This window comes from Acipenser ruthenus, chromosome 55, assembly GCF_902713425.1.
Source record: "Acipenser ruthenus chromosome 55, fAciRut3.2 maternal haplotype, whole genome shotgun sequence".
Lineage (NCBI taxonomy): Eukaryota > Metazoa > Chordata > Actinopteri > Acipenseriformes > Acipenseridae > Acipenser > Acipenser ruthenus.
This window is the reverse complement of record NC_081243.1, coordinates 7,679,488-7,696,561: the sequence shown is the minus strand read 5'-3', so window position 1 is coordinate 7,696,561 and position 17,074 is coordinate 7,679,488. Positions and strand designations below refer to the sequence as shown.

Here is a 17,074-nt window from a genome sequence, read left to right as displayed (position 1 = left end):
TTTGTGTACATGTACAATCTAGCACTAGAACGGGTTAATTCATCTTTTCACACTGCACTAGATGCTGCTAATACATTACCTACCTCAAGCAAACCTCAAGCAAACGTCAAGCAAGCATTGGTGGTTCAGTGGTAGAATTCTCGCCTGCCACGCGGGAGGCCCGGGTTCGATTCCCGGCCAATGCAACCTTCTTTTTTACTTTATGTATACAATTACAGCCACACGCACCTGCCTTCAATCAGTAAAAAAAAAAAAAAAATCTCCCCGTCGGGGAATTGAACCCCGGTCTCCCGCGTGACAGGCGGGGATACTGACCACTATACTAACGAGGAAGGCACACGCTCCCTGCCACTATGGCAACGCATTTAGTTGCAAAGCGTCTAAGTCAAAACTGCCTGCTGAGCTTAATGGTTTACGGATCGAAAACAGTATAGTACAAAACAATTAAAAAAAAAAAAACGGGCTCGTCCGGGATTTGAACCCGGGACCTCTCGCACCCAAAGCGAGAATCATACCCCTAGACCAACGAACCAGCTTTCGGTTTTATCCGGCGGCCGACGCGTGATTCAGTCTCTGGCAGCAAAATAAGTGCAGCATGACCAGAGTCCCGTTCCGTCTGCCGGTGCGGAATGCTGCTGGCACCTCAGAGGAGGGGGGGCTTAATACTCGCCAACGCAACCTTCTTTATTTTTTGGCATTCTTATAGTGCTGCTTTTTTTTTTTTTTTTTTTTTTTTTTTTTTTTAAAATTCGCAGCACGAAAACTAGGATTCACATGTGTTTCACGTAACACTTTTTCAATTCATTCATCTGGTCACAGTGTTTTACCGCTACAGCAGGACCCGGCAATGCTTTTAATGCAATCGGCATTAAAAGCTGCCACGTCAGTGGAGAACTGCACGAGTACTCTCGCTCTCATTTCAGACAAGGGGATTTGAATTGCCTTCTAGCCGCTCTCGCTCACGCCGGGCGCCGTGGCGTGTGTCTGTAATGCCAGCTACAGGGGCAGGTTGAGGCTGGCGGATCGCTTGAGCACGGGAGCTCTGTGCTGCAACTGGCTGTGCCGATCGGGAGTCCGCACTTAGCACGGCATCGACATGGCATTTCTGGGGGAGCTCGTGAATGCCAGGTCGTCTAAGGAGGGGTGAACCGGCCCAGGTCGGGAACGGAGCAGGTCAAAACCCCCGTGTCGCACCAGTAGTGGGACTGCTCCTGTGAGCGGATGTTGCAGTGCATCCTTTGCAAAACAACGAAACCCAGCCTCCTTTTTTTTCTATTTATTTTTTGAAGTACATGCTGACTAACTGATCCATTCCAAACATATCAAAACGAAATCCCACCTAAACTACTTTCCTCATTTATAGCGACCGCTTCTCGATGAACATAGAAATGCTAGCCGCCAGTTAAAGAAGTCAGACGGCCCAAACAGGCAACAGCACACAGCTCGGAGACACGGCAAAATTACAGTGGTCTCGACAGGTACACCCAATAGAAAAACGTCTCCCATCTAACAGAACAGCTAGGTCTGCACTTCTTTGGAAACTCGGGGGACCACAACAGTGGCAGGCGCTGGCTCGTTGGTCTAGGGGTATGATTCTCGCTTAGGGTGCGAGAGGTCCCGGGTTCAAATCCCGGACGAGCCCGTTTTTAATTCTTTTGTATTACACTTTTCCAATTACTATGCATTGCCGATACGCACGCTCAAATTCCATGAACAACAATATCACAGCGACCAAGGGCTGATTGCACAATGGTTAAACGAGGACTGCAGTCTTTGTTGAGTCTGCAAAGCAACTGCTTATGCATTAAACACAATTCTGACGTAACAGACTATAAAACCATTCAGCATCGAGTTTCTGTAGTTTATACAGCACTGTTTATTTTGGTAACGCATGTGCTTGTTTTTTTTTTTTTTTTTGGTATGTAGTTTAAAACAACCACAAAACTAGTGTAACAGATGGGCATTTTGTAGGTACAATTGTTTGTGTACATGTACAATCTAGCACTAGAACGGGTTAATTCATCTTTTCACACTGCACTAGATGCTGCTAATACATTACCTACCTCAAGCAAACCTCAAGCAAACGTCAAGCAAGCATTGGTGGTTCAGTGGTAGAATTCTCGCCTGCCACGCGGGAGGCCCGGGTTCGATTCCCGGCCAATGCAACCTTCTTTTTTACTTTATGTATACAATTACAGCCACACGCACCTGCCTTCAATCAGTAAAAAAAAAAAAAAAATCTCCCCGTCGGGGAATTGAACCCCGGTCTCCCGCGTGACAGGCGGGGATACTGACCACTATACTAACGAGGAAGGCACACGCTCCCTGCCACTATGGCAACGCATTTAGTTGCAAAGCGTCTAAGTCAAAACTGCCTGCTGAGCTTAATGGTTTACGGATCGAAAACAGTATAGTACAAAACAATTAAAAAAAAAAAAACGGGCTCGTCCGGGATTTGAACCCGGGACCTCTCGCACCCAAAGCGAGAATCATACCCCTAGACCAACGAGCCAGCTTTCGGTTTTATCCGGCGGCCGACGCGTGATTCAGTCTCTGGCAGCAAAATAAGTGCAGCATGACCAGAGTCCCGTTCCGTCTGCCGGTGCGGAATGCTGCTGGCACCTCAGAGGAGGGGGGGCTTAATACTCGCCAACGCAACCTTCTTTATTTTTTGGCATTCTTATAGTGCTGCTTTTTTTTTTTTTTTTTTTTTTTTTTTTTTTTTTTAAATTCGCAGCACGAAAACTAGGATTCACATGTGTTTCACGTAACACTTTTTCAATTCATTCATCTGGTCACAGTGTTTTACCGCTACAGCAGGACCCGGCAATGCTTTTAATGCAATCGGCATTAAAAGCTGCCACGTCAGTGGAGAACTGCACGAGTACTCTCGCTCTCATTTCAGACAAGGGGATTTGAATTGCTTTCTAGCCGCTCTCGCTCACGCCGGGCGCCGTGGCGTGTGTCTGTAATGCCAGCTACAGGGGCAGGTTGAGGCTGGCGGATCGCTTGAGCACGGGAGCTCTGTGCTGCAACTGGCTGTGCCGATCGGGAGTCCGCACTTAGCACGGCATCGACATGGCATTTCTGGGGGAGCTCGTGAATGCCAGGTCGTCTAAGGAGGGGTGAACCGGCCCAGGTCGGGAACGGAGCAGGTCAAAACCCCCGTGTCGCACCAGTAGTGGGACTGCTCCTGTGAGCGGATGTTGCAGTGCATCCTTTGCAAAACAACGAAACCCAGCCTCCTTTTTTTTCTATTTATTTTTTGAAGTACATGCTGACTAACTGATCCATTCCAAACATATCAAAACGAAATCCCACCTAAACTACTTTCCTCATTTATAGCGACCGCTTCTCGATGAACATAGAAATGCTAGCCGCCAGTTAAAGAAGTCAGACGGCCCAAACAGGCAACAGCACACAGCTCGGAGACACGGCAAAATTACAGTGGTCTCGACAGGTACACCCAATAGAAAAACGTCTCCCATCTAACAGAACAGCTAGGTCTGCACTTCTTTGGAAACTCGGGGGACCACAACAGTGGCAGGCGCTGGCTCGTTGGTCTAGGGGTATGATTCTCGCTTAGGGTGCGAGAGGTCCCGGGTTCAAATCCCGGACGAGCCCGTTTTTAATTCTTTTGTATTACACTTTTCCAATTACTATGCATTGCCGATACGCACGCTCAAATTCCATGAACAACAATATCACAGCGACCAAGGGCTGATTGCACAATGGTTAAACGAGGACTGCAGTCTTTGTTGAGTCTGCAAAGCAACTGCTTATGCATTAAACACAATTCTGACGTAACAGACTATAAAACCATTCAGCATCGAGTTTCTGTAGTTTATACAGCACTGTTTATTTTGGTAACGCATGTGCTTGTTTTTTTTTTGTTTTTTTTGGTATGTAGTTTAAAACAACCACAAAACTAGTGTAACAGATGGGCATTTTGTAGGTACAATTGTTTGTGTACATGTACAATCTAGCACTAGAACGGGTTAATTCATCTTTTCACACTGCACTAGATGCTGCTAATACATTACCTACCTCAAGCAAACCTCAAGCAAACGTCAAGCAAGCATTGGTGGTTCAGTGGTAGAATTCTCGCCTGCCGCGCGGGAGGCCCGGGTTCGATTCCCGGCCAATGCAACCTTCTTTTTTACTTTATGTATACAATTACAGCCACACGCACCTGCCTTCAATCAGTAAAAAAAAAAAAAAAATCTCCCCGTCGAGGAATTGAACCCCGGTCTCCCGCGTGACAGGCGGGGATACTGACCACTATACTAACGAGGAAGGCACACGCTCCCTGCCACTATGGCAACGCATTTAGTTGCAAAGCGTCTAAGTCAAAACTGCCTGCTGAGCTTAATGGTTTACGGATCGAAAACAGTATAGTACAAAACAATTAAAAAAAAAAAAACGGGCTCGTCCGGGATTTGAACCCGGGACCTCTCGCACCCAAAGCGAGAATCATACCCCTAGACCAACGAACCAGCTTTCGGTTTTATCCGGCGGCCGACGCGTGATTCAGTCTCTGGCAGCAAAATAAGTGCAGCATGACCAGAGTCCCGTTCCGTCTGCCGGTGCGGAATGCTGCTGGCACCTCAGAGGAGGGGGGGCTTAATACTCGCCAACGCAACCTTCTTTATTTTTTGGCATTCTTATAGTGCTGCTTTTTTTTTTTTTTTTTTTTTTTTTTTTTTTTTTTAAATTCGCAGCACGAAAACTAGGATTCACATGTGTTTCACGTAACACTTTTTCAATTCATTCATCTGGTCACAGTGTTTTACCGCTACAGCAGGACCCGGCAATGCTTTTAATGCAATCGGCATTAAAAGCTGCCACGTCAGTGGAGAACTGCACGAGTACTCTCGCTCTCATTTCAGACAAGGGGATTTGAATTGCCTTCTAGCCGCTCTCGCTCACGCCGGGCGCCGTGGCGTGTGTCTGTAATGCCAGCTACAGGGGCAGGTTGAGGCTGGCGGATCGCTTGAGCACGGGAGCTCTGTGCTGCAACTGGCTGTGCCGATCGGGAGTCCGCACTTAGCACGGCATCGACATGGCATTTCTGGGGGAGCTCGTGAATGCCAGGTCGTCTAAGGAGGGGTGAACCGGCCCAGGTCGGGAACGGAGCAGGTCAAAACCCCCGTGTCGCACCAGTAGTGGGACTGCTCCTGTGAGCGGATGTTGCAGTGCATCCTTTGCAAAACAACGAAACCCAGCCTCCTTTTTTTTCTATTTATTTTTTGAAGTACATGCTGACTAACTGATCCATTCCAAACATATCAAAACGAAATCCCACCTAAACTACTTTCCTCATTTATAGCGACCGCTTCTCGATGAACATAGAAATGCTAGCCGCCAGTTAAAGAAGTCAGACGGCCCAAACAGGCAACAGCACACAGCTCGGAGACACGGCAAAATTACAGTGGTCTCGACAGGTACACCCAATAGAAAAACGTCTCCCATCTAACAGAACAGCTAGGTCTGCACTTCTTTGGAAACTCGGGGGACCACAACAGTGGCAGGCGCTGGCTCGTTGGTCTAGGGGTATGATTCTCGCTTAGGGTGCGAGAGGTCCCGGGTTCAAATCCCGGACGAGCCCGTTTTTAATTCTTTTGTATTACACTTTTCCAATTACTATGCATTGCCGATACGCACGCTCAAATTCCATGAACAACAATATCACAGCGACCAAGGGCTGATTGCACAATGGTTAAACGAGGACTGCAGTCTTTGTTGAGTCTGCAAAGCAACTGCTTATGCATTAAACACAATTCTGACGTAACAGACTATAAAACCATTCAGCATCGAGTTTCTGTAGTTTATACAGCACTGTTTATTTTGGTAACGCATGTGCTTGTTTTTTTTTTTTTTTTGGTATGTAGTTTAAAACAACCACAAAACTAGTGTAACAGATGGGCATTTTGTAGGTACAATTGTTTGTGTACATGTACAATCTAGCACTAGAACGGGTTAATTCATCTTTTCACACTGCACTAGATGCTGCTAATACATTACCTACCTCAAGCAAACCTCAAGCAAACGTCAAGCAAGCATTGGTGGTTCAGTGGTAGAATTCTCGCCTGCCACGCGGGAGGCCCGGGTTCGATTCCCGGCCAATGCAACCTTCTTTTTTACTTTATGTATACAATTACAGCCACACGCACCTGCCTTCAATCAGTAAAAAAAAAAAAAAAATCTCCCCGTCGGGGAATTGAACCCCGGTCTCCCGCGTGACAGGCGGGGATACTGACCACTATACTAACGAGGAAGGCACACGCTCCCTGCCACTATGGCAACGCATTTAGTTGCAAAGCGTCTAAGTCAAAACTGCCTGCTGAGCTTAATGGTTTACGGATCGAAAACAGTATAGTACAAAACAATTAAAAAAAAAAAAACGGGCTCGTCCGGGATTTGAACCCGGGACCTCTCGCACCCAAAGCGAGAATCATACCCCTAGACCAACGAGCCAGCTTTCGGTTTTATCTGGCGGCCGACGCGTGATTCAGTCTCTGGCAGCAAAATAAGTGCAGCATGACCAGAGTCCCGTTCCGTCTGCCGGTGCGGAATGCTGCTGGCACCTCAGAGGAGGGGGGGCTTAATACTCGCCAACGCAACCTTCTTTATTTTTTGGCATTCTTATAGTGCTGCTTTTTTTTTTTTTTTTTTTTTTTTTTTTTTTTTTTTAAATTCGCAGCACGAAAACTAGGATTCACATGTGTTTCACGTAACACTTTTTCAATTCATTCATCTGGTCACAGTGTTTTACCGCTACAGCAGGACCCGGCAATGCTTTTAATGCAATCGGCATTAAAAGCTGCCACGTCAGTGGAGAACTGCACGAGTACTCTCGCTCTCATTTCAGACAAGGGGATTTGAATTGCTTTCTAGCCGCTCTCGCTCACGCCGGGCGCCGTGGCGTGTGTCTGTAATGCCAGCTACAGGGGCAGGTTGAGGCTGGCGGATCGCTTGAGCACGGGAGCTCTGTGCTGCAACTGGCTGTGCCGATCGGGAGTCCGCACTTAGCACGGCATCGACATGGCATTTCTGGGGGAGCTCGTGAATGCCAGGTCGTCTAAGGAGGGGTGAACCGGCCCAGGTCGGGAACGGAGCAGGTCAAAACCCCCGTGTCGCACCAGTAGTGGGACTGCTCCTGTGAGCGGATGTTGCAGTGCATCCTTTGCAAAACAACGAAACCCAGCCTCCTTTTTTTTCTATTTATTTTTTGAAGTACATGCTGACTAACTGATCCATTCCAAACATATCAAAACGAAATCCCACCTAAACTACTTTCCTCATTTATAGCGACCGCTTCTCGATGAACATAGAAATGCTAGCCGCCAGTTAAAGAAGTCAGACGGCCCAAACAGGCAACAGCACACAGCTCGGAGACACGGCAAAATTACAGTGGTCTCGACAGGTACACCCAATAGAAAAACGTCTCCTATCTAACAGAACAGCTAGGTCTGCACTTCTTTGGAAACTCGGGGGACCACAACAGTGGCAGGCGCTGGCTCGTTGGTCTAGGGGTATGATTCTCGCTTAGGGTGCGAGAGGTCCCGGGTTCAAATCCCGGACGAGCCCGTTTTTAATTCTTTTGTATTACACTTTTCCAATTACTATGCATTGCCGATACGCACGCTCAAATTCCATGAACAACAATATCACAGCGACCAAGGGCTGATTGCACAATGGTTAAACGAGGACTGCAGTCTTTGTTGAGTCTGCAAAGCAACTGCTTATGCATTAAACACAATTCTGACGTAACAGACTATAAAACCATTCAGCATCGAGTTTCTGTAGTTTATACAGCACTGTTTATTTTGGTAACGCATGTGCTTGTTTTTTTTTTTTTTTTTTGGTATGTAGTTTAAAACAACCACAAAACTAGTGTAACAGATGGGCATTTTGTAGGTACAATTGTTTGTGTACATGTACAATCTAGCACTAGAACGGGTTAATTCATCTTTTCACACTGCACTAGATGCTGCTAATACATTACCTACCTCAAGCAAACCTCAAGCAAACGTCAAGCAAGCATTGGTGGTTCAGTGGTAGAATTCTCGCCTGCCACGCGGGAGGCCCGGGTTCGATTCCCGGCCAATGCAACCTTCTTTTTTACTTTATGTATACAATTACAGCCACACGCACCTGCCTTCAATCAGTAAAAAAAAAAAAAAAATCTCCCCGTCGGGGAAATGAACTTCGGTCTCCCGCGTGACAGGCGGGGATACTGACCACTATACTAACGAGGAAGGCACACGCTCCCTGCCACTATGGCAACGCATTTAGTTGCAAAGCGTCTAAGTCAAAACTGCCTGCTGAGCTTAATGGTTTACGGATCGAAAACAGTATAGTACAAAACAATTAAAATAAAAAAAACGGGCTCGTCCGGGATTTGAACCCGGGACCTCTCGCACCCAAAGCGAGAATCATACCCCTAGACCAACGAGCCAGCTTTCGGTTTTATCCGGCGGCCGACGCGTGATTCAGTCTCTGGCAGCAAAATAAGTGCAGCATGACCAGAGTCCCGTTCCGTCTGCCGGTGCGGAATGCTGCTGGCACCTCAGAGGAGGGGGGGCTTAATACTCGCCAACGCAACCTTCTTTATTTTTTGGCATTCTTATAGTGCTGCTTTTTTTTTTTTTTTTTTTTTTTTTTTTTTTTTTTAAATTCGCAGCACGAAAACTAGGATTCACATGTGTTTCACGTAACACTTTTTCAATTCATTCATCTGGTCACAGTGTTTTACCGCTACAGCAGGACCCGGCAATGCTTTTAATGCAATCGGCATTAAAAGCTGCCACGTCAGTGGAGAACTGCACGAGTACTCTCGCTCTCATTTCAGACAAGGGGATTTGAATTGCCTTCTAGCCGCTCTCGCTCACGCCGGGCGCCGTGGCGTGTGTCTGTAATGCCAGCTACAGGGGCAGGTTGAGGCTGGCGGATCGCTTGAGCACGGGAGCTCTGTGCTGCAACTGGCTGTGCCGATCGGGAGTCCGCACTTAGCACGGCATCGACATGGCATTTCTGGGGGAGCTCGTGAATGCCAGGTCGTCTAAGGAGGGGTGAACCGGCCCAGGTCGGGAACGGAGCAGGTCAAAACCCCCGTGTCGCACCAGTAGTGGGACTGCTCCTGTGAGCGGATGTTGCAGTGCATCCTTTGCAAAACAACGAAACCCAGCCTCCTTTTTTTTCTATTTATTTTTTGAAGTACATGCTGACTAACTGATCCATTCCAAACATATCAAAACGAAATCCCACCTAAACTACTTTCCTCATTTATAGCGACCGCTTCTCGATGAACATAGAAATGCTAGCCGCCAGTTAAAGAAGTCAGACGGCCCAAACAGGCAACAGCACACAGCTCGGAGACACGGCAAAATTACAGTGGTCTCGACAGGTACACCCAATAGAAAAACGTCTCCCATCTAACAGAACAGGTAGGTCTGCACTTCTTTGGAAACTCGGGGGACCACAACAGTGGCAGGCGCTGGCTCGTTGGTCTAGGGGTATGATTCTCGCTTAGGGTGCGAGAGGTCCCGGGTTCAAATCCCGGACGAGCCCGTTTTTAATTCTTTTGTATTACACTTTTCCAATTACTATGCATTGCCGATACGCACGCTCAAATTCCATGAACAACAATATCACAGCGACCAAGGGCTGATTGCACAATGGTTAAACGAGGACTGCAGTCTTTGTTGAGTCTGCAAAGCAACTGCTTATGCATTAAACACAATTCTGACGTAACAGACTATAAAACCATTCAGCATCGAGTTTCTGTAGTTTATACAGCACTGTTTATTTTGGTAACGCATGTGCTTGTTTTTTTTTTTTTTTTTGGTATGTAGTTTAAAACAACCACAAAACTAGTGTAACAGATGGGCATTTTGTAGGTACAATTGTTTGTGTACATGTACAATCTAGCACTAGAACGGGTTAATTCATCTTTTCACACTGCACTAGATGCTGCTAATACATTACCTACCTCAAGCAAACCTCAAGCAAACGTCAAGCAAGCATTGGTGGTTCAGTGGTAGAATTCTCGCCTGCCACGCGGGAGGCCCGGGTTCGATTCCCGGCCAATGCAACCTTCTTTTTTTACTTTATGTATACAATTACAGCCACACGCACCTGCCTTCAATCAGTAAAAAAAAAAAAAAAATCTCCCCGTCGGGGAAATGAACCCCGGTCTCCCGCGTGACAGGCGGGGATACTGACCACTATACTAACGAGGAAGGCACACGCTCCCTGCCACTATGGCAACGCATTTAGTTGCAAAGCGTCTAAGTCAAAACTGCCTGCTGAGCTTAATGGTTTACGGATCGAAAACAGTATAGTACAAAACAATTAAAAAAAAAAAAACGGGCTCGTCCGGGATTTGAACCCGGGACCTCTCGCACCCAAAGCGAGAATCATACCCCTAGACCAACGAGCCAGCTTTCGGTTTTATCCGGCGGCCGACGCGTGATTCAGTCTCTGGCAGCAAAATAAGTGCAGCATGACCAGAGTCCCGTTCCGTCTGCCGGTGCGGAATGCTGCTGGCACCTCAGAGGAGGGGGGGCTTAATACTCGCCAACGCAACCTTCTTTATTTTTTGGCATTCTTATAGTGCTGCTTTTTTTTTTTTTTTTTTTTTTTTTTTTTTTTTTTTTTAAATTCGCAGCACGAAAACTAGGATTCACATGTGTTTCACGTAACACTTTTTCAATTCATTCATCTGGTCACAGTGTTTTACCGCTACAGCAGGACCCGGCAATGCTTTTAATGCAATCGGCATTAAAAGCTGCCACGTCAGTGGAGAACTGCACGAGTACTCTCGCTCTCATTTCAGACAAGGGGATTTGAATTGCCTTCTAGCCGCTCTCGCTCACGCCGGGCGCCGTGGCGTGTGTCTGTAATGCCAGCTACAGGGGCAGGTTGAGGCTGGCGGATCGCTTGAGCACGGGAGCTCTGTGCTGCAACTGGCTGTGCCGATCGGGAGTCCGCACTTAGCACGGCATCGACATGGCATTTCTGGGGGAGCTCGTGAATGCCAGGTCGTCTAAGGAGGGGTGAACCGGCCCAGGTCGGGAACGGAGCAGGTCAAAACCCCCGTGTCGCACCAGTAGTGGGACTGCTCCTGTGAGCGGATGTTGCAGTGCATCCTTTGCAAAACAACGAAACCCAGCCTCCTTTTTTTTCTATTTATTTTTTGAAGTACATGCTGACTAACTGATCCATTCCAAACATATCAAAACGAAATCCCACCTAAACTACTTTCCTCATTTATAGCGACCGCTTCTCGATGAACATAGAAATGCTAGCCGCCAGTTAAAGAAGTCAGACGGCCCAAACAGGCAACAGCACACAGCTCGGAGATACGGCAAAATTACAGTGGTCTCGACAGGTACACCCAATAGAAAAACGTCTCCCATCTAACAGAACAGCTAGGTCTGCACTTCTTTGGAAACTCGGGGGACCACAACAGTGGCAGGCGCTGGCTCGTTGGTCTAGGGGTATGATTCTCGCTTAGGGTGCGAGAGGTCCCGGGTTCAAATCCCGGACGAGCCCGTTTTTAATTCTTTTGTATTACACTTTTCCAATTACTATGCATTGCCGATACGCACGCTCAAATTCCATGAACAACAATATCACAGCGACCAAGGGCTGATTGCACAATGGTTAAACGAGGACTGCAGTCTTTGTTGAGTCTGCAAAGCAACTGCTTATGCATTAAACACAATTCTGACGTAACAGACTATAAAACCATTCAGCATCGAGTTTCTGTAGTTTATACAGCACTGTTTATTTTGGTAACGCATGTGCTTGTTTTTTTTTTTTTTTTTTTGGTATGTAGTTTAAAACAACCACAAAACTAGTGTAACAGATGGGCATTTTGTAGGTACAATTGTTTGTGTACATGTACAATCTAGCACTAGAACGGGTTAATTCATCTTTTCACACTGCACTAGATGCTGCTAATACATTACCTACCTCAAGCAAACCTCAAGCAAACGTCAAGCAAGCATTGGTGGTTCAGTGGTAGAATTCTCGCCTGCCACGCGGGAGGCCCGGGTTCGATTCCCGGCCAATGCAACCTTCTTTTTTTACTTTATGTATACAATTACAGCCACACGCACCTGCCTTCAATCAGTAAAAAAAAAAAAAAAATCTCCCCGTCGGGGAATTGAACCCCGGTCTCCCGCGTGACAGGCGGGGATACTGACCACTATACTAACGAGGAAGGCACACGCTCCCTGCCACTATGGCAACGCATTTAGTTGCAAAGCGTCTAAGTCAAAACTGCCTGCTGAGCTTAATGGTTTACGGATCGAAAACAGTATAGTACAAAACAATTAAAAAAAAAAAAACGGGCTCGTCCGGGATTTGAACCCGGGACCTCTCGCACCCAAAGCGAGAATCATACCCCTAGACCAACGAGCCAGCTTTCGGTTTTATCCGGCGGCCGACGCGTGATTCAGTCTCTGGCAGCAAAATAAGTGCAGCATGACCAGAGTCCCGTTCCGTCTGCCGGTGCGGAATGCTGCTGGCACCTCAGAGGAGGGGGGGCTTAATACTCGCCAACGCAACCTTCTTTATTTTTTGGCATTCTTATAGTGCTGCTTTTTTTTTTTTTTTTTTTTTTTTTTTTTTTTTTAAATTCGCAGCACGAAAACTAGGATTCACATGTGTTTCACGTAACACTTTTTCAATTCATTCATCTGGTCACAGTGTTTTACCGCTACAGCAGGACCCGGCAATGCTTTTAATGCAATCGGCATTAAAAGCTGCCACGTCAGTGGAGAACTGCACGAGTACTCTCGCTCTCATTTCAGACAAGGGGATTTGAATTGCCTTCTAGCCGCTCTCGCTCACGCCGGGCGCCGTGGCGTGTGTCTGTAATGCCAGCTACAGGGGCAGGTTGAGGCTGGCGGATCGCTTGAGCACGGGAGCTCTGTGCTGCAACTGGCTGTGCCGATTGGGAGTCCGCACTTAGCACGGCATCGACATGGCATTTCTGGGGGAGCTCGTGAATGCCAGGTCGTCTAAGGAGGGGTGAACCGGCCCAGGTCGGGAACGGAGCAGGTCAAAACCCCCGTGTCGCACCAGTAGTGGGACTGCTCCTGTGAGCAGATGTTGCAGTGCATCCTTTGCAAAACAACGAAACCCAGCCTCCTTTTTTTTCTATTTATTTTTTGAAGTACATGCTGACTAACTGATCCATTCCAAACATATCAAAACGAAATCCCACCTAAACTACTTTCCTCATTTATAGCGACCGCTTCTCGATGAACATAGAAATGCTAGCCGCCAGTTAAAGAAGTCAGACGGCCCAAACAGGCAACAGCACACAGCTCGGAGACACGGCAAAATTACAGTGGTCTCGACAGGTACACCCAATAGAAAAACGTCTCCCATCTAACAGAACAGCTAGGTCTGCACTTCTTTGGAAACTCGGGGGACCACAACAGTGGCAGGCGCTGGCTCGTTGGTCTAGGGGTATGATTCTCGCTTAGGGTGCGAGAGGTCCCGGGTTCAAATCCCGGACGAGCCCGTTTTTAATTCTTTTGTATTACACTTTTCCAATTACTATGCATTGCCGATACGCACGCTCAAATTCCATGAACAACAATATCACAGCGACCAAGGGCTGATTGCACAATGGTTAAACGAGGACTGCAGTCTTTGTTGAGTCTGCAAAGCAACTGCTTATGCATTAAACACAATTCTGACGTAACAGACTATAAAACCATTCAGCATCGAGTTTCTGTAGTTTATACAGCACTGTTTATTTTGGTAACGCATGTGCTTGTTTTTTTTTTTTTTTTTTGGTATGTAGTTTAAAACAACCACAAAACTAGTGTAACAGATGGGCATTTTGTAGGTACAATTGTTTGTGTACATGTACAATCTAGCACTAGAACGGGTTAATTCATCTTTTCACACTGCACTAGATGCTGCTAATACATTACCTACCTCAAGCAAACCTCAAGCAAACGTCAAGCAAGCATTGGTGGTTCAGTGGTAGAATTCTCGCCTGCCACGCGGGAGGCCCGGGTTCGATTCCCGGCCAATGCAACCTTCTTTTTTACTTTATGTATACAATTACAGCCACACGCACCTGCCTTCAATCAGTAAAAAAAAAAAAAAAATCTCCCCGTCGGGGAATTGAACCCCGGTCTCCCGCGTGACAGGCGGGGATACTGACCACTATACTAACGAGGAAGGCACACGCTCCCTGCCACTATGGCAACGCATTTAGTTGCAAAGCGTCTAAGTCAAAACTGCCTGCTGAGCTTAATGGTTTACGGATCGAAAACAGTATAGTACAAAACAATTAAAAAAAAAAAAACGGGCTCGTCCGGGATTTGAACCCGGGACCTCTCGCACCCAAAGCGAGAATCATACCCCTAGACCAACGAGCCAGCTTTCGGTTTTATCCGGCGGCCGACGCGTGATTCAGTCTCTGGCAGCAAAATAAGTGCAGCATGACCAGAGTCCCGTTCCGTCTGCCGGTGCGGAATGCTGCTGGCACCTCAGAGGAGGGGGGGCTTAATACTCGCCAACGCAACCTTCTTTATTTTTTGGCATTCTTATAGTGCTGCTTTTTTTTTTTTTTTTTTTTTTTTTTTTTTTTTTTTAAATTCGCAGCACGAAAACTAGGATTCACATGTGTTTCACGTAACACTTTTTCAATTCATTCATCTGGTCACAGTGTTTTACCGCTACAGCAGGACCCGGCAATGCTTTTAATGCAATCGGCATTAAAAGCTGCCACGTCAGTGGAGAACTGCACGAGTACTCTCGCTCTCATTTCAGACAAGGGGATTTGAATTGCTTTCTAGCCGCTCTCGCTCACGCCGGGCGCCGTGGCGTGTGTCTGTAATGCCAGCTACAGGGGCAGGTTGAGGCTGGCGGATCGCTTGAGCACGGGAGCTCTGTGCTGCAACTGGCTGTGCCGATCGGGAGTCCGCACTTAGCACGGCATCGACATGGCATTTCTGGGGGAGCTCGTGAATGCCAGGTCGTCTAAGGAGGGGTGAACCGGCCCAGGTCGGGAACGGAGCAGGTCAAAACCCCCGTGTCGCACCAGTAGTGGGACTGCTCCTGTGAGCGGATGTTGCAGTGCATCCTTTGCAAAACAACGAAACCCAGCCTCCTTTTTTTTCTATTTATTTTTTGAAGTACATGCTGACTAACTGATCCATTCCAAACATATCAAAACGAAATCCCACCTAAACTACTTTCCTCATTTATAGCGACCGCTTCTCGATGAACATAGAAATGCTAGCCGCCAGTTAAAGAAGTCAGACGGCCCAAACAGGCAACAGCACACAGCTCGGAGACACGGCAAAATTACAGTGGTCTCGACAGGTACACCCAATAGAAAAACGTCTCCCATCTAACAGAACAGCTAGGTCTGCACTTCTTTGGAAACTCGGGGGACCACAACAGTGGCAGGCGCTGGCTCGTTGGTCTAGGGGTATGATTCTCGCTTAGGGTGCGAGAGGTCCCGGGTTCAAATCCCGGACGAGCCCGTTTTTAATTCTTTTGTATTACACTTTTCCAATTACTATGCATTGCCGATACGCACGCTCAAATTCCATGAACAACAATATCACAGCGACCAAGGGCTGATTGCACAATGGTTAAACGAGGACTGCAGTCTTTGTTGAGTCTGCAAAGCAACTGCTTATGCATTAAACACAATTCTGACGTAACAGACTATAAAACCATTCAGCATCGAGTTTCTGTAGTTTATACAGCACTGTTTATTTTGGTAACGCATGTGCTTGTTTTTTTTTTTTTTTTTTGGTATGTAGTTTAAAACAACCACAAAACTAGTGTAACAGATGGGCATTTTGTAGGTACAATTGTTTGTGTACATGTACAATCTAGCACTAGAACGGGTTAATTCATCTTTTCACACTGCACTAGATGCTGCTAATACATTACCTACCTCAAGCAAACCTCAAGCAAACGTCAAGCAAGCATTGGTGGTTCAGTGGTAGAATTCTCGCCTGCCACGCGGGAGGCCCGGGTTCGATTCCCGGCCAATGCAACCTTCTTTTTTACTTTATGTATACAATTACAGCCACACGCACCTGCCTTCAATCAGTAAAAAAAAAAAAAAAAATCTCCCCGTCGGGGAATTGAACCCCGGTCTCCCGCGTGACAGGCGGGGATACTGACCACTATACTAACGAGGAAGGCACACGTTCCCTGCCACTATGGCAACGCATTTAGTTGCAAAGCGTCTAAGTCAAAACTGCCTGCTGAGCTTAATGGTTTACGGATCGAAAACAGTATAGTACAAAACAATTAAAAAAAAAAAAACGGGCTCGTCCGGGATTTGAACCCGGGACCTCTCGCACCCAAAGCGAGAATCATACCCCTAGACCAACGAGCCAGCTTTCGGTTTTATCCGGCGGCCGACGCGTGATTCAGTCTCTGGCAGCAAAATAAGTGCAGCATGACCAGAGTCCCGTTCCGTCTGCCGGTGCGGAATGCTGCTGGCACCTCAGAGGAGGGGGGGCTTAATACTCGCCAACGCAACCTTCTTTATTTTTTGGCATTCTTATAGTGCTGCTTTTTTTTTTTTTTTTTTTTTTTTTTTTTTTAAATTCGCAGCACGAAAACTAGGATTCACATGTGTTTCACGTAACACTTTTTCAATTCATTCATCTGGTCACAGTGTTTTACCGCTACAGCAGGACCCGGCAATGCTTTTAATGCAATCGGCATTAAAAGCTGCCACGTCAGTGGAGAACTGCACGAGTACTCTCGCTCTCATTTCAGACAAGGGGATTTGAATTGCCTTCTAGCCGCTCTCGCTCACGCCGGGCGCCGTGGCGTGTGTCTGTAATGCCAGCTACAGGGGCAGGTTGAGGCTGGCGGATCGCTTGAGCACGGGAGCTCTGTGCTGCAACTGGCTGTGCCGATCGGGAGTCCGCACTTAGCACGGCATCGACGTGGCATTTCTGGGGGAGCTCGTGAATGCCAGGTCGTCTAAGGAGGGGTGAACCGGCCCAGGTCGGGAACGGAGCAGGTCAAAACCCCCGTGTCGCACCAGTAGTGGGACTGC

General features: G+C 47.2%; 34 non-coding genes across 34 annotated transcripts; 17 read left to right on the top strand and 17 right to left on the bottom strand.

Annotated features, from left to right (window-relative positions):
* The first annotated feature begins 114 nt into the window (after nucleotides 1-114).
* trnag-gcc (transfer RNA glycine (anticodon GCC)) lies at nucleotides 115-185 on the top strand. The gene has a single exon. It is a non-coding gene; the product is annotated as a tRNA-Gly (tRNA).
* A 75-nt stretch (nucleotides 186-260) lies between these two features.
* Nucleotides 261-332, bottom strand: trnad-guc (transfer RNA aspartic acid (anticodon GUC)). The gene has a single exon. It is a non-coding gene; the product is annotated as a tRNA-Asp (tRNA).
* Nucleotides 333-460: 128 nt separating this feature from the next.
* On the bottom strand, nucleotides 461-532 carry trnap-ugg (transfer RNA proline (anticodon UGG)). Its single transcript has one exon. It is a non-coding gene; the product is annotated as a tRNA-Pro (tRNA).
* A 1,038-nt stretch (nucleotides 533-1,570) lies between these two features.
* trnap-agg (transfer RNA proline (anticodon AGG)) lies at nucleotides 1,571-1,642 on the top strand. Its single transcript has one exon. It is a non-coding gene; the product is annotated as a tRNA-Pro (tRNA).
* Nucleotides 1,643-2,094: 452 nt separating this feature from the next.
* trnag-gcc (transfer RNA glycine (anticodon GCC)) lies at nucleotides 2,095-2,165 on the top strand. Its single transcript has one exon. It is a non-coding gene; the product is annotated as a tRNA-Gly (tRNA).
* Nucleotides 2,166-2,240: 75 nt separating this feature from the next.
* Nucleotides 2,241-2,312, bottom strand: trnad-guc (transfer RNA aspartic acid (anticodon GUC)). Its single transcript has one exon. It is a non-coding gene; the product is annotated as a tRNA-Asp (tRNA).
* Nucleotides 2,313-2,440: 128 nt separating this feature from the next.
* trnap-ugg (transfer RNA proline (anticodon UGG)) lies at nucleotides 2,441-2,512 on the bottom strand. The gene has a single exon. It is a non-coding gene; the product is annotated as a tRNA-Pro (tRNA).
* A 1,040-nt stretch (nucleotides 2,513-3,552) lies between these two features.
* Nucleotides 3,553-3,624, top strand: trnap-agg (transfer RNA proline (anticodon AGG)). The gene has a single exon. It is a non-coding gene; the product is annotated as a tRNA-Pro (tRNA).
* Nucleotides 3,625-4,078: 454 nt separating this feature from the next.
* On the top strand, nucleotides 4,079-4,149 carry trnag-gcc (transfer RNA glycine (anticodon GCC)). The gene has a single exon. It is a non-coding gene; the product is annotated as a tRNA-Gly (tRNA).
* A 75-nt stretch (nucleotides 4,150-4,224) lies between these two features.
* On the bottom strand, nucleotides 4,225-4,296 carry trnad-guc (transfer RNA aspartic acid (anticodon GUC)). The gene has a single exon. It is a non-coding gene; the product is annotated as a tRNA-Asp (tRNA).
* Nucleotides 4,297-4,424: 128 nt separating this feature from the next.
* trnap-ugg (transfer RNA proline (anticodon UGG)) lies at nucleotides 4,425-4,496 on the bottom strand. Its single transcript has one exon. It is a non-coding gene; the product is annotated as a tRNA-Pro (tRNA).
* A 1,040-nt stretch (nucleotides 4,497-5,536) lies between these two features.
* trnap-agg (transfer RNA proline (anticodon AGG)) lies at nucleotides 5,537-5,608 on the top strand. The gene has a single exon. It is a non-coding gene; the product is annotated as a tRNA-Pro (tRNA).
* Nucleotides 5,609-6,059: 451 nt separating this feature from the next.
* On the top strand, nucleotides 6,060-6,130 carry trnag-gcc (transfer RNA glycine (anticodon GCC)). The gene has a single exon. It is a non-coding gene; the product is annotated as a tRNA-Gly (tRNA).
* Nucleotides 6,131-6,205: 75 nt separating this feature from the next.
* trnad-guc (transfer RNA aspartic acid (anticodon GUC)) lies at nucleotides 6,206-6,277 on the bottom strand. The gene has a single exon. It is a non-coding gene; the product is annotated as a tRNA-Asp (tRNA).
* Nucleotides 6,278-6,405: 128 nt separating this feature from the next.
* On the bottom strand, nucleotides 6,406-6,477 carry trnap-ugg (transfer RNA proline (anticodon UGG)). Its single transcript has one exon. It is a non-coding gene; the product is annotated as a tRNA-Pro (tRNA).
* A 1,041-nt stretch (nucleotides 6,478-7,518) lies between these two features.
* Nucleotides 7,519-7,590, top strand: trnap-agg (transfer RNA proline (anticodon AGG)). The gene has a single exon. It is a non-coding gene; the product is annotated as a tRNA-Pro (tRNA).
* Nucleotides 7,591-8,043: 453 nt separating this feature from the next.
* On the top strand, nucleotides 8,044-8,114 carry trnag-gcc (transfer RNA glycine (anticodon GCC)). Its single transcript has one exon. It is a non-coding gene; the product is annotated as a tRNA-Gly (tRNA).
* A 275-nt stretch (nucleotides 8,115-8,389) lies between these two features.
* On the bottom strand, nucleotides 8,390-8,461 carry trnap-ugg (transfer RNA proline (anticodon UGG)). Its single transcript has one exon. It is a non-coding gene; the product is annotated as a tRNA-Pro (tRNA).
* Nucleotides 8,462-9,501: 1,040 nt separating this feature from the next.
* trnap-agg (transfer RNA proline (anticodon AGG)) lies at nucleotides 9,502-9,573 on the top strand. Its single transcript has one exon. It is a non-coding gene; the product is annotated as a tRNA-Pro (tRNA).
* A 452-nt stretch (nucleotides 9,574-10,025) lies between these two features.
* trnag-gcc (transfer RNA glycine (anticodon GCC)) lies at nucleotides 10,026-10,096 on the top strand. Its single transcript has one exon. It is a non-coding gene; the product is annotated as a tRNA-Gly (tRNA).
* A 76-nt stretch (nucleotides 10,097-10,172) lies between these two features.
* On the bottom strand, nucleotides 10,173-10,244 carry trnad-guc (transfer RNA aspartic acid (anticodon GUC)). Its single transcript has one exon. It is a non-coding gene; the product is annotated as a tRNA-Asp (tRNA).
* A 128-nt stretch (nucleotides 10,245-10,372) lies between these two features.
* trnap-ugg (transfer RNA proline (anticodon UGG)) lies at nucleotides 10,373-10,444 on the bottom strand. The gene has a single exon. It is a non-coding gene; the product is annotated as a tRNA-Pro (tRNA).
* A 1,043-nt stretch (nucleotides 10,445-11,487) lies between these two features.
* trnap-agg (transfer RNA proline (anticodon AGG)) lies at nucleotides 11,488-11,559 on the top strand. The gene has a single exon. It is a non-coding gene; the product is annotated as a tRNA-Pro (tRNA).
* Nucleotides 11,560-12,013: 454 nt separating this feature from the next.
* Nucleotides 12,014-12,084, top strand: trnag-gcc (transfer RNA glycine (anticodon GCC)). Its single transcript has one exon. It is a non-coding gene; the product is annotated as a tRNA-Gly (tRNA).
* Nucleotides 12,085-12,160: 76 nt separating this feature from the next.
* trnad-guc (transfer RNA aspartic acid (anticodon GUC)) lies at nucleotides 12,161-12,232 on the bottom strand. Its single transcript has one exon. It is a non-coding gene; the product is annotated as a tRNA-Asp (tRNA).
* Nucleotides 12,233-12,360: 128 nt separating this feature from the next.
* Nucleotides 12,361-12,432, bottom strand: trnap-ugg (transfer RNA proline (anticodon UGG)). The gene has a single exon. It is a non-coding gene; the product is annotated as a tRNA-Pro (tRNA).
* A 1,039-nt stretch (nucleotides 12,433-13,471) lies between these two features.
* Nucleotides 13,472-13,543, top strand: trnap-agg (transfer RNA proline (anticodon AGG)). The gene has a single exon. It is a non-coding gene; the product is annotated as a tRNA-Pro (tRNA).
* A 453-nt stretch (nucleotides 13,544-13,996) lies between these two features.
* Nucleotides 13,997-14,067, top strand: trnag-gcc (transfer RNA glycine (anticodon GCC)). Its single transcript has one exon. It is a non-coding gene; the product is annotated as a tRNA-Gly (tRNA).
* Nucleotides 14,068-14,142: 75 nt separating this feature from the next.
* On the bottom strand, nucleotides 14,143-14,214 carry trnad-guc (transfer RNA aspartic acid (anticodon GUC)). Its single transcript has one exon. It is a non-coding gene; the product is annotated as a tRNA-Asp (tRNA).
* A 128-nt stretch (nucleotides 14,215-14,342) lies between these two features.
* Nucleotides 14,343-14,414, bottom strand: trnap-ugg (transfer RNA proline (anticodon UGG)). The gene has a single exon. It is a non-coding gene; the product is annotated as a tRNA-Pro (tRNA).
* A 1,041-nt stretch (nucleotides 14,415-15,455) lies between these two features.
* trnap-agg (transfer RNA proline (anticodon AGG)) lies at nucleotides 15,456-15,527 on the top strand. Its single transcript has one exon. It is a non-coding gene; the product is annotated as a tRNA-Pro (tRNA).
* A 453-nt stretch (nucleotides 15,528-15,980) lies between these two features.
* On the top strand, nucleotides 15,981-16,051 carry trnag-gcc (transfer RNA glycine (anticodon GCC)). Its single transcript has one exon. It is a non-coding gene; the product is annotated as a tRNA-Gly (tRNA).
* A 76-nt stretch (nucleotides 16,052-16,127) lies between these two features.
* trnad-guc (transfer RNA aspartic acid (anticodon GUC)) lies at nucleotides 16,128-16,199 on the bottom strand. The gene has a single exon. It is a non-coding gene; the product is annotated as a tRNA-Asp (tRNA).
* A 128-nt stretch (nucleotides 16,200-16,327) lies between these two features.
* Nucleotides 16,328-16,399, bottom strand: trnap-ugg (transfer RNA proline (anticodon UGG)). The gene has a single exon. It is a non-coding gene; the product is annotated as a tRNA-Pro (tRNA).
* Between the last annotated feature and the right edge of the window lie 675 nt (nucleotides 16,400-17,074).